At 34.4% G+C, this 12,461-nt stretch overlaps 1 long non-coding RNA gene across 6 annotated transcripts; it reads left to right on the top strand.

Moving 5' to 3' along the window:
- Positions 1-4,991: 4,991 nt before the first annotated feature.
- LOC145062600 (uncharacterized) lies at positions 4,992-11,930 on the top strand. 6 transcript variants are annotated; one of them, XR_013687634.1, is made up of 7 exons: positions 4,992-5,241; positions 6,329-6,754; positions 6,834-7,304; positions 7,493-7,668; positions 11,192-11,375; positions 11,466-11,639; positions 11,734-11,930. It is a non-coding gene; the product is annotated as an uncharacterized LOC145062600 (long non-coding RNA). The 6 variants fall into 6 exon arrangements; XR_013687638.1 differs by lacking the exon at positions 7,493-7,668 and having other exon boundaries at positions 4,996-5,241; positions 11,212-11,375; positions 11,466-11,870; XR_013687637.1 differs by lacking the exon at positions 7,493-7,668 and having other exon boundaries at positions 4,996-5,241; positions 11,466-11,870.
- Positions 11,931-12,461: the final 531 nt, after the last annotated feature.

Below are 12,461 nucleotides of genomic sequence, written 5' to 3'. Positions count from 1 at the left end.
TGGTTTTTGAGGACAGGTTGTTCTATTATGCCCACTTTCCCTACATATGCTGCATTTCATCACACTACCTCTTTTTGTGATTGAATGCTTTTTTCCTTGGTTTTCCCTCTCAATCTGATCCCTTTTCCTTTTTGTTGATGGTCTTCCTGGTAGCCTTCTCCTTTTGGGGGGCAATGGGTTGATGTAGTCTATATGAGGCCACATGTCACTACCATTTAGTGGGTTAATGGTATACCTGTAACAATTTAGGTACATTGATGTGGTAAACCATGGTGACACATACTCCTCTACATCCCTGTTGAGGCTTGCAATGCAAGCATACCCATGCACACAAGGGTAACCTGTTAACTGCCAAGTTCTGCAGGCACATGTCCTGCTACCAATATCCACAACATATGCATCATACCCAAGTCTGACTTCATACTGTTGATAACCAGAGTGTATTACTTTCCAAAACCTGTCCATATACACATGTTTAAAGACAAACATATATAAGGACAAACATGTTTAAAGAAAAACATATATAAGGACAAACAGTTTTAAGCACTTACCTTTGAAGATCCTTAAGCTTGGAAAACTTCAGCCTAATGGTAGGACATATGGTTAAATCCCAAGATTGCCCCTTAATCTTCTGTCTATAAAGCCTCTCCATCACATAAATTCGAATTTCTTCTAACATGGTGATTAGTGGTCTCTTCCTAGCAACTTCAATCACAGAGTTGAAACTCTCAGATATACCATTTTCATATGCATCACAAGCCCTATCAGTCTGAAAAAATGCTTTACTCCAAGTTTTAGGGTCCCTTTCCATCAAATGGTCATAAGCTAGTGGCTCTAATTTCTTGATTTCATTCATGTGTTGTTCAAATTTTGCAGGGGTAGTAGCTGTAGCAGCATACCAGAAAAGCTTTCTAAACACTTGGCCCTTAAACCTTTTCAGGAAGTTAGCACATATGTGCCTAGCACATTGCCTATGCTCTGCTGCTGGGACCCTTTCCTTCACAGCCTCAAGTAATCCCTGTTAGCAATAGACACAAAATTTAAACAACAAAAACATAACATAAGCTAAAATAAAGATGAAAATAATAGAAATTGATTACTTTGTGTTGGTCTGATATCAAGGTTAGTCCATGCCCAACTCCCATTCCAAGGTCCTCAATTAGAAGGTCAATAAACCACTTCCATGTTTCTTTACTTTCCACTGATACAACAGCCCAAGCAATGGGATATATATGGTTATTTGCATCTCTACCTATAGCAGAGAGCAACTGACCTCTGCATATGCCCTTTAGGAAGCAACCATCTAGTCCAATTACCCTCCTACAACCTTCAATCCATCCATCCTTCAATCCCTTGAAACATACATAAAACTTTGAGAAATATGTGGTTCCATCAGGCATGACATCTACATCCATCTTCACTGTTGATCCAGGGTTAGTCCTTCTTATCTCTTCTCCAGAGCTCCATGTTTTTGCATAATGCTCTTTCAAAGTACCCTCTATCTCCTGAAATGCATACTTCCTTGCATTTCTGCGTTGACCAACACTTGCAATCAAATTAAATTTCTTGCTGACTTTAGCTTTCAACTTCCTTATACTCATCTTTGGTTTCTGAAGTATATGATTCATGAAATGCTTTGCTATCCATTTATAGGTAACAATGGACCCAAATTTGAACACTCTTGCACAATTATGCATATCATTCAGAGATTTAATCTGGAATGATTTTTCACTGCTCATCCAGGTTGCCCATAACCTAAAAGGACAACCTTTACCCTGTTTATTTGTCTTACCTTTACAACATTTTACCAATAACCTTTCATGATCACTTTTCTCATACCATAAATCATATCCATTTTTGACTGCATAGTTGGTGATACACAACTTCAATTCCAATGGATTAGAAAACTTCATACCCAAAACTGGCACCATTTGCTCCCATTCTTGATTCTCATTATGGACAGGGAACACAACATCCTTAAGTTTCCCATTGTTTGCTTCCTCTTCATCATCATCACTAATATGCCCTGAAAGTTTGTCCAAGAATGGGTCTCTAACAGTTTTATCAAAAGTATGTTCATCTTCATCATCCCATTCATGTTCGTATTCCATTGTCATTGAAACTTCAGAATCCTTGTCATCCTCTTCATCCAACTCATCCGACTCATACCCTTTACCATCTGCTAAGAACTCGTTATCAGCCCAATCAAGAATTGGTTCATTTCGGTGGTCAATGTACACATCTAACTCACTCTCAAGACTATCACTCTCCAGACTATAAACAGTTTCCACAAACTCCCAATAATCAGCATCACTGTCGATTCTTCTAATGCCCTCACACAAGCTTTCCTTTCTCATACAGTAGTAGACATTATCACATGCTCCATTTGTTAATTTCGTAAGCCACAAAAGAAACTCTTTATACGTAAATCCCCCAAAATCCACATCACGTACATTTGTTTTTACGGGGTCTAAGTACACCAATGGGTTTGGCGAAAAGAATCCATTGTAATGAAAATCTACATATACATACATACCTGTAGATGAGGATGCCATGCTAGCAGTCGACTTCAATTCCAACTTCAATTCCAAGCCCTAATCGTCGATTTGATGTATCGATTGATTTCTCACAGAAGAAGGTAATCGAGGTGTGTTAGCTGACGATGACGAACCCTAATTAAATGAGAAAGGGGTGTAATGGCCACGTAACATTCCACGTAATGTTTTAAACCGAGCTAAATCAATGTTACCGGCTAAAACGGGTAATAGCCGGTAATGTTGGTTATTTTTGAACGACTGAAACAAGTTAGTTGGGTAAATGAGTACAAAAAAAAACAATATTACCCATATGTAAACATTTGAAATACTTAATTACCTTAATAAGTCAAATTCCCATTGAATTATATATAACATAAAAGCTTAATATGTTGCGAACAGTGACTTTTTTTTTCTCTTTCTTTGCTGCCACTGAACTTTACCTTTTCATAAAAAAAACCACAATTCTTCTCTTCTTCCCTTTCCTTCTCCGCCTTGACCCTCAATACAAATTCGGTCCCTTTTCTTTATTTCATTAAAGTGCTGTTTGTTTTTCTATAAAAACATCTTCAAACCACTTATTGCTGTGCGGCGCAGCACATGCGCAACACTTTCCCTCTCGCAGCAGTTTGTTTTTTGGAAGACTTCAGATTACAAAACCTCTGCGCGTGTGCTGCATGGCGCAGCACTTGACTTGCCTCTTCTAACCTCTTCAACTTTCATTTTTTCTAAGTGTTTTTTTAAGAATTTTTGTATAACTTTTTATTTATTTTTTTTTTAAAACTTTGATTTTATTAAATTTTTATTTACGGATGTGACACATATTATTTTTATAATTTTCACGATTTTTTTAACATGATATTTTTAATTTTTTTTTTACCGTTTTATTAATTTTTTCAGTTTTAGTTGCATCTTTTTTAACGTGTGTAATTTTTTACGAACTTTGTAGACAATGTTTGCAATACTTTCTTAATTTTTTTATTATTTTCTTTTTTAATGTTTTTTAAAATTAGTTTTTTTTTTTCTAAAATAAAACTATTAGCTTCTTTTACATTTTTAAAGTTTTTTTTAAGAAAAAAAGTTTTATATTTTTGTTTTTTTACATGTTCTTTTTATTATTATTTCAATGTTTTAAAAGTAGAATTATTAAATTTCGGTGTTGACAACTATTTTCAGTTTATAAAATTAGTTTATTTAAATTTCAGTTTACTGCAGCAGTCTGCAGATGTTAAAAAACAAACATGCTTCTTATTATAGGGCTGCACCCGTTTGTTCCACCTCTTCTGCTACAGAGGATTGCAGAGGTGGTCCGCAGACCGGGCTGCAGCAGTTTGTTCCACCTCTTCTGCTACAGAGGATTGCAGAGGTCCGCAGACCTCATGAATTTTCGCTTCGAAAAAACAAACAACACCTAACTTTCCTGCGATGAGCGTCTGGTGCTCCGATTCATCGCCCCACCTCCTCACCACTGATTACGACCCCTGTTCACCTAGACAGTACCGCCGCCTCATCGGCTTCTTCTGCTTCATTCTTCCACCGATCGGTGGGTATTCCTGGCTCGATTCTTCCAAAACCCACCGCTTCCACAATAACCAACAAAACGTTTACGTATTCTGTTTCTAGCCTCTCTTTCTTATCTTGCATCTGCGAATTCACCATGACGCATGCCATGTATCATCAATTTGGGAACCGGAAGACGTGGTGCTGTTGTTGATGGATTTATTCGGCCGCCGTCGATGTTTTCTTCCAAACCTCCAAAAATCGCTTGCCAGCGTCGAACTACCAGTTTTCCACCGGTCCACAGCCACATCAGTTTATGGGAGAAGCATCAGGTATGCCACCAACTAGGGATGAGCATGGGTCGGTTTAGGTCGGTTTTTGGCTAAACCCAAACCAAACCGTAGAAAGTCGGTTTTTCGGTTTTTAAAACCATATAGGTTCGGTTTTTGCATGGGTCGGTTTTTCGGTTTTCCGGGTTGGGTTTATGGGTTTTCGGTTTTAAACCGTGGGTTTATGAGCTCCTGTTTTTTTTTTTCTACTTTTTGGGTTCAAACGTAGTGAAAATATGTTGCGATAAATAGTATTGTATCTACTTTAAATATACTAAAATAAAGAGTACGAATTCTAGTATTATAAAAACATAAAAGTGTTCAAAAGATCAAAGTTTAACACCGTTAACAGTTTGTTGAAAATAAACACAAAGTATTAAAAAGATAAAGTCTAAAGTCTAAAACTAAAAGTTTAAATCATAATATAAATAATGTATATGTGGGTCGGTTCGGTTTTTATGGGCGGTTTTATACGTCAAAACCGAACCAAACCGTTATTTTTCGGTTTTGTAAAATTCAAACCTAAACCGTCGGTTATTGCTTTGGTTTCGGTTTTTCGGTTTCGGTTATGTCGGTTTTTTTTTGGTTTTTCGGTTTTCGGTTCGGTTTTTGCTCATCCTACCACCAACTACACGAATCCTAATTGCTTTTCAATTTCACTTGTATATGTGTGATTTTCTTTCGATTTGGGTTTGATTTAGATTTCCAATTTCACCACTTCTACAATTTGTTTCGGTCTTTGATTTGGTAATTGTTACAGTATCGTTAGGTTCATGTGAATTCAGGATCAGAAAAAAACTGTATGATTAGAAATGAGAGAGCTTCCACAATACCACCACACTTCTCTCGCCATCGCCCATAACAAACACTAAGCCTTGGTAAGATACTTTAATAAGTTTATTTCTTTAATTTTTTCCACTTTTGATCATATCTTTCTAACAACATCTGTGTGTAATTTCATAATTTCTCTGCCATTGTGAATTTGATATATGAATCTCCTCTTTGTATAAGCTTTATTTGCCTAATTGAGACCAAAATACTAATTTCCTTTTAAATTTCTTTGCTTCAATTATATCTTTATGTAATGGTGTTATACACAAATTACATGTAGGTGATTTTTTTTCAGAATTTCTACTTCGAAGTTTGTCTACCACCTGCTCGATGAAATGCTTAAGAGAAACTTATGTTTTTTTTTTTTTTCAATATACCACTATGTTTAGCATTAAAAATGACGGTGAGGTATTGTAACCAGACTATATTTACATAAATTTACTTTCTTGGTTTTTTTTTTTGTGGAAAATCACTTTCTTCTATGTATAGTGCTCTACCAGTGGCATGAAATTTGGGGGGATAAAATACTTCAGGAGCTTAACAAGGTTAATACCTTTTATGGGGACAAAAATTTAAAGTCCCTGCAAATGCGAATGAATCGGCAATCAGTTGTTTGTTAAGTTAGTGAATGATATAAGTGAGATTTATTTTGGAAATGTTTAATTTCAGTTTATGCTCAAAGTCTCTAAAGGCTAACTTTTTTCACCAGGTTGTTATTGTTTATATTGATTTGGACAAGTAGGTAAATCCATAATTTATATCATTAAATGGTTTTTACTCTGTTGGCACAATTTCTAATTTTTGTCTTACCTTTGTTATATAATGTTGTCACTCTATTGTTTAGGCTGTAGTATGCTTTTTGGCACATTATGATTTGTTTATTCTTCATTTCTTTGATAGTTTATCTCATAAGTTCAACTTAATAGGTTATTCCTGATTTGACTAATGTTATATACTTATGTAGAATTTATAAGCTGCATTGTTATCTGTTGCTTACTACTATTTGATATTATTTTTATAATTGTGTTTTTTTTGGATACCTTTTCAGCTTTTCATCAAGTTTTTACGTATTTTTTCTTATTGATATCACATAATATGTTACTAATGAAAGTATGTTACTATTTCCTTCTGCAGGTTTTACGATTCATCATGCAACAAAACCCGAAGAAACAATGAAAAAATGATTATCCATGATGACAAGGGACTGCAATTGTTTCTATAAAATCATGGTTTCTGCTTCTTTCAAAATAAACATTCCAAATTACTTTTGGACCACAAGAAATAACAATCTCTTTCATGGCAAAATACATAAAAGCTACTATATTTTGGTCTTTTTTGTACACAACTATATGAATATGATGTTTCTTCAAATCAAATCACTGCTCTATCTATCCTCGATCCTCATTACAGTTTTTTTTGCTGTTCAAATTGATTTATGAATGGTTAAATCAGTCAACCAAATTCCATTCCGATTTGAACCAAACCAAGTTACAATTTGATTATCAAAACATTTTAATATAAACCAAGACAAATGCTAAAACCTATAGCCTTGCAACTCAGGTGAGACTATATTTTGTAAATTTACAATGATTAATTTTTTTATTTTTTTAATTTTCTAATAAAAAGGATTTATATGTAGGATTTTATGGTAAAGGACGAAGCAATTCATACAAACCATTCATCTTCCAACCACTACAGGGATAATATTTTTTTTATTGTTTATAAATTTGAGCAGGTTTTAACAATTTAAGCAATACATTTTCGTTTCTTTTTCAGTGATAAAGGGTAATTTCGGAATACAAAATTCACCAACGGATTCCATTCTAAAATCCGAATGGTAAAATTACTTCTTTGGCAACACTTTTGGAAGCGAGTTGAAACCGTAGATAAATTTGAAGATTTTTCAAAATCTTTCATAGACGAGGAAGATGAAGAAGGGAACCTCCCACCCCAGTTTGCACAAACCAGAATGGAATTAACCCCTTTTTGTCAACATCAAATAATCACTAACTCTGTTGAAGAACATGGTGTGGATTTTGGTAAAGCCATTCAAGTACCTTTTATCTCTCAATGCCCAACAGAATATCAAAAACTCAGTCTACCAAATTCGGTAAATTACACAAATACCCCTTAACTATTTTTTTAAAGACTTTGGGCTTATGATAAAGTTTATATCTTCTTACTTCAAAACATGAAAACCTGATTGAGTGTTATTCAAGTGGTTCTGAAGATGATTCTGTGAGAATTTAAACATTACTAAAATGTTGTCTTTACCTTCCACAATCTTTAAATTTTTAGGAAACATTCGGGTTTACTGCAGGATTAGACCTACATTTCATTTAGAACTGATACAAAGAACGTGATTGATTACATTTGGAGAAGATAGGTCATTAGTGGTTTTAGAGCCTTTAAAACATCATAAAGATGGAAAAAAGTTGTTTCGAACCGCGTTTTGAGTCCAACCGGTACTCAAGGTAATAATAAAATTCAAACATTTTTCCAGAATTAGAACATTCTGTTGACTAATGTTTTGACTGTTATTAGAGGAGGTTTTTTGCTAACAAGAGAAAAAAAACGAACACAGCGCCAACGGCACGCATGATTCCTTCTAGTTATTGATGATTTGTTTAACTACAATCAAAAGATAAAACGTTTGAAGAAATGGAAAATAAAGAAAAAAAGAAGAAGAAGAAGCTTTCGTCTAAAATTGTAATAATTTGGAATTTTAATTTGTTGATAACGGTAAAAAAATAGATGTAAGTGAGATATTCAATATTCATATTGGTTTGAAAATGCCAATAATATTTTTATTTGTTTGTGTAATTGTTTAAAGTGATACATACATTTATGTATCATTTTCAACAATTAGACCATTAAAATGATATTGTTAATATTTCCAAATTCATTTTTCTTACGTTATATAAAAATAAAATCATGTTTATATAATAAGTTAATGAGTTGCAATAAAGTAACTCAACATATGCGTAACATTTTCTTAATTGAGTTTCATTTTGTTTTTCATCTTCATATAATTTTTATTTAAGACAGTAACTTATACTTTTTAACAAAAAAAAAATTATGTATTTTTTTAGGATTAATATCATAATATATTGAGCTTATTCGAATTAAACCCCAAACTATTATATATATATATATATATATATATATATATATATATATATATATATATATATATATATATATATATATATATATACTTCTTTCTTAAGAAAGACATTTTATTTTCTCGTTTCTTTATTTGACATTTTTAGCAGGTTTGTAGATAGTCCACTGGTTTTAGACATTTCCTTTTCCGGAAAAGCCCTTACTTATTTTTTCGAAGAACCCTCAAATTTGACAAACTCTTTCTTTTGAACAAACTCTTTCATTTTTACTTATAACTAGTGATGAGGCCCGTGCGTCGAACGGGTTGTGTTTTTTTTTTCTTTTGAAATTTGGTGGGCGACAAAAGTAGGTTGCTATAATTTGTCACACCCCAAAACCGAGAACGGCGGAAACGTTCTGGGGTGGATGACGTCATGTCAAGTATCACAACATATGCAGTATAGTAATCAAAGTACAACAACTATTGCATTAATAATAATAATTTTACATAGGTTACATTTAGCAACAACAACAAGGTAAATACAGAGAATAACATATAATGCAGCTCGACACTAGGCTGTCTTCACAAAAGCTCCCGGAGTGTACCTGTCTACCGATGGCCTAAGAATACAAGTTATTTTGAAAGCAAGTATCAACATTTTTAAATGCTGGTGAGTTCATAAGTGTTTAATGACATTGATATAAATACATGTTTTACTTCAAAAATATCCTCACACAATGATGGTGATTTGAGTTTACAGAGTATTAGAATCCTTTACAGAAAATCCTGTATTCTAATAAAAGTAGTCTTCTACCAAGACCCAATTGTTTTATGTTTAAACCAAGTAGTATCTCTATTAAAAGCAGACTTCTACCAAGACCCATCTATTTTATGTTTAAGAAACATTTTCCCTTTAAAGGTACTATCATTATCAAAATATGATTTATACTTTAAATAATATGTGAGAAGATCATAATCACAAGTAATAGGGAAAATAATATTTTGATTTACCTCAGCAGTAACGCTGCTGGCTAAAAGTAAATAAAACATAGACTTCGGGTAGTATTGAATGAACAACACGCCTAACAAAGTCTAAAGGTAAACAAAACATGGACTCCAGGCGGGACGCCTCGCAAAGTCTAAAAGGGTAAATAAATACAGACTCCAGGTGGTATTGAATGAACAACACGCCTAGCAAAGTCTAAAAGGATCAAATACAGACCCCAGGGTGGTATTGAATGAACAACACGCCTCAGAGGGTCAAACGGATGAAGTACACACTCCAGACGGTACCGAATGAACAATACATCTAGCAAAGTCTAAAAGACAGAAGTACAGACTCCAGACAGTATCAAATGAGCAATACGTCTAGCAAAGTCTAAAAGAAAGAAGTACAGACTCCAGACAGTATCAAATGAGCAATACGTCTAGCAAAGTCTAAAAGAAAGAAGTACAGACTCCAGACAGTATCAAGTGAGCAATACGTCTAGCAAAGTCTAAAAGAAAGAAGTATAGACTCCAGAGCAAAGTCTAAAAGAAAGAAGTACAGACTCCAGACAGTATCAAGTGAGCAATACGTCTAGCAAAGTCTAAAAGAAAGAAGTATAGACTCCAGACAGTATCAAATGAGCAATACGTCTAGCAAAGTCTAAAAGAAAGAAGTATAGACTCTAGACAATATCAAATGAGCAATACGTCCAACAAAGTCTAAAAGAAAGAAGTACAGACTCCAGACAGTATTAAATGAGCAATACGTCTTGCAAAGTCTAAAAGAATCTTTAATCCTAAGTAGGTTTATTTAAAGATTTAAACGTAGCCTAGTGGTGTCGGAATGAATGTGACATTTGTCACCCCTTGGCTTGGTCGGTCGGGACTGTAGCTAGCAGTCAGGATGTGGGAGTGTCTGTCCCGTATAGATCTATACACACAATGCCCGCTCTTCCTCCAGGAGACTCTGGTTACCAACTTGACAACGGTGGAATCCGCGTCATGAGGATGTATCTCGTGTTTCAAATTCTATAACCTTTCTCTTTATTAAAAAGTATAAGTGCTTAGAATATAGATATAACTAGGTTCCCCTTCATGAAAGTTATGGTTGGTTTCTAAACTATACCTATTATAGTTTACTTGAGAAGTTATCTAGTTGCCTTTGCTACCCAAAGGATGATGATCCGGCTGATAGAACTTTTATGACTACATATGTATACATGATATATAACTAATATTTAAACGACCTTCGGACGGATAACCGATACCCTAAAGCCACATCCAAACAAGGAAAAGGAATTAAAGTGAGTTAGCCTTCCTAAGTCCTTTAAACATTACTTATATAACTATACATATACAGACATGCATTTAACAATACAAGAGTATAAAAAGAAGTTTCGGTAAAACCTATGGAAAACTTATAAATAAGAATTTATGACTTGATTTCAGTTTATAAAACAAGCTTTGAAAAACCTTTAGCTGGATAAAACAGTTTAACATGCAAAAATCTATTTGCTATACAGTTATTAATCACATGTGATTGATATAATAACTCTATAGTTCAACTTGTATTCCCCCCCAGGAAAGCATTTAAAATCATTTAAAAAGTTAATTCAGGGGTATGAACTCACCTGATGTGGGTGATTCGGATGAACGGATGATATAGGATGCTAAGTTTCAAGTGAGGACTTGACCACACACGCGAATCCTATTTAACATGAAATGATACATTTAAGGGTAAATTACACCGTTGGTCCCTCGTGCACATGCCGGAAAGCGTGTTTAGTCCCTATTTTCAAAATTTAACTCGGGCAGTCCCTCATTATTTATCTTGCATGGTTAGTCCCTATGCACGTTAACCGTTAAAGGCTTTCGTTTAAGCTACCCATGTGCCTTGCACGCAGGGGCATTTTCGTCTTTTCAGGGTTTGTATACATGAACCATTATGGCGCGACTTCGATAACCGATCATTTCTCATTTCATCCTCCGTCGACCCTTAGCATTGCACGAGAAAACCCTAGTTTTCTACGATGGTGAACTGGAGGATCAGGCAAGAATGGGAGGAATACGATCTCCAAAGCTCATATGGTAAAATTTTCTACATTTTCAGTTGATCATCCATTATACGTTCCTAAAAGGTAAATTTTTATTTTTATTTTTTATTTTTTGGGTTCGCAGCTGACAATCCATCTATGTTCTCGATACGATTGAACTATGGTGGAGTTTTGACGAAGTTTCCAGGCCGCAAATACATAAAGGGGAAGATGAAATATATTGATGGCATTGATAGTGACTTGTTCTCGGTGCAAGATATGGATGAGATAATGGAGTTGTTTGATTGTGTGGAACCAGGTAAGAGTATTTACTACCATTTCAAACGACCAACCTGGGATTTAGATTTTGGGTTGTATGCTTTGGGCTGTGACGAAGATATAAACCACTTTAGGTCATACGTTTATGAACACAAGGTGATAGAAGTGTATACAGAGTTTTGGGAAACCAAGCTGCATACGTATCAAATGTCCCCAAACCCTGCAAAGATAAAGATACACGAAATTCCTGAGTCCCTTTTGATGGGTTTTAGCCATAATAACTTTCCTATGTGCGCATGCAAAACCCTAATGCTTGGATCTAGGCTTTCTAATAAACATGCTTTGAATCCAAGTCTTCTAATGACTAAATAGGTTAAATAACAACATTGAAACAGATCTAGAATCATACCTTTGAGTTCCTTGTTGATCTTGAGGTCTTGGAGCTTTTAGAGTCACAAATGTCACTCCTCTAATGGCTTACAAATACCAATAGCAAGAAGAATGATTTAGGAGAGAGGAGAGGGGAGGAATTCGGCCAGGGTTCTCTTACTTTAGGAGAGGTATCGAATTCCCTATGCCATGGGGTCTATTTATACTTGTAGACTCCTTAAGGGTTACAACCTAAACCCTAATTGGATAATCTTCTCTTAAGGCTATCCAAATCCATTCCATAGATAAGCCTTTGGACGATTTTAGCTATCCTATATCTCATAGAATTCGTCCAAAGCATATCCCAATGGATTTACAGTCTAAAGTTTAACTATCAAACAATTGACAGTTTATACCCCTTTATTTAATTAATCTCTTTAAGTCACCAAATTAATTCTAATTAATTCTATGACTTATATTAATCAAATAACAA

Source organism: Lactuca serriola, chromosome 7 (genome assembly GCF_051521515.1).
Source record: "Lactuca serriola cultivar US96UC23 chromosome 7, Lser_US96UC23_V15, whole genome shotgun sequence".
Classification (NCBI taxonomy): Eukaryota; Viridiplantae; Streptophyta; class Magnoliopsida; order Asterales; family Asteraceae; genus Lactuca; species Lactuca serriola.
Note: the sequence above shows the minus strand (reverse complement) of the source record. Positions and strands in the feature narration are given on the sequence as shown.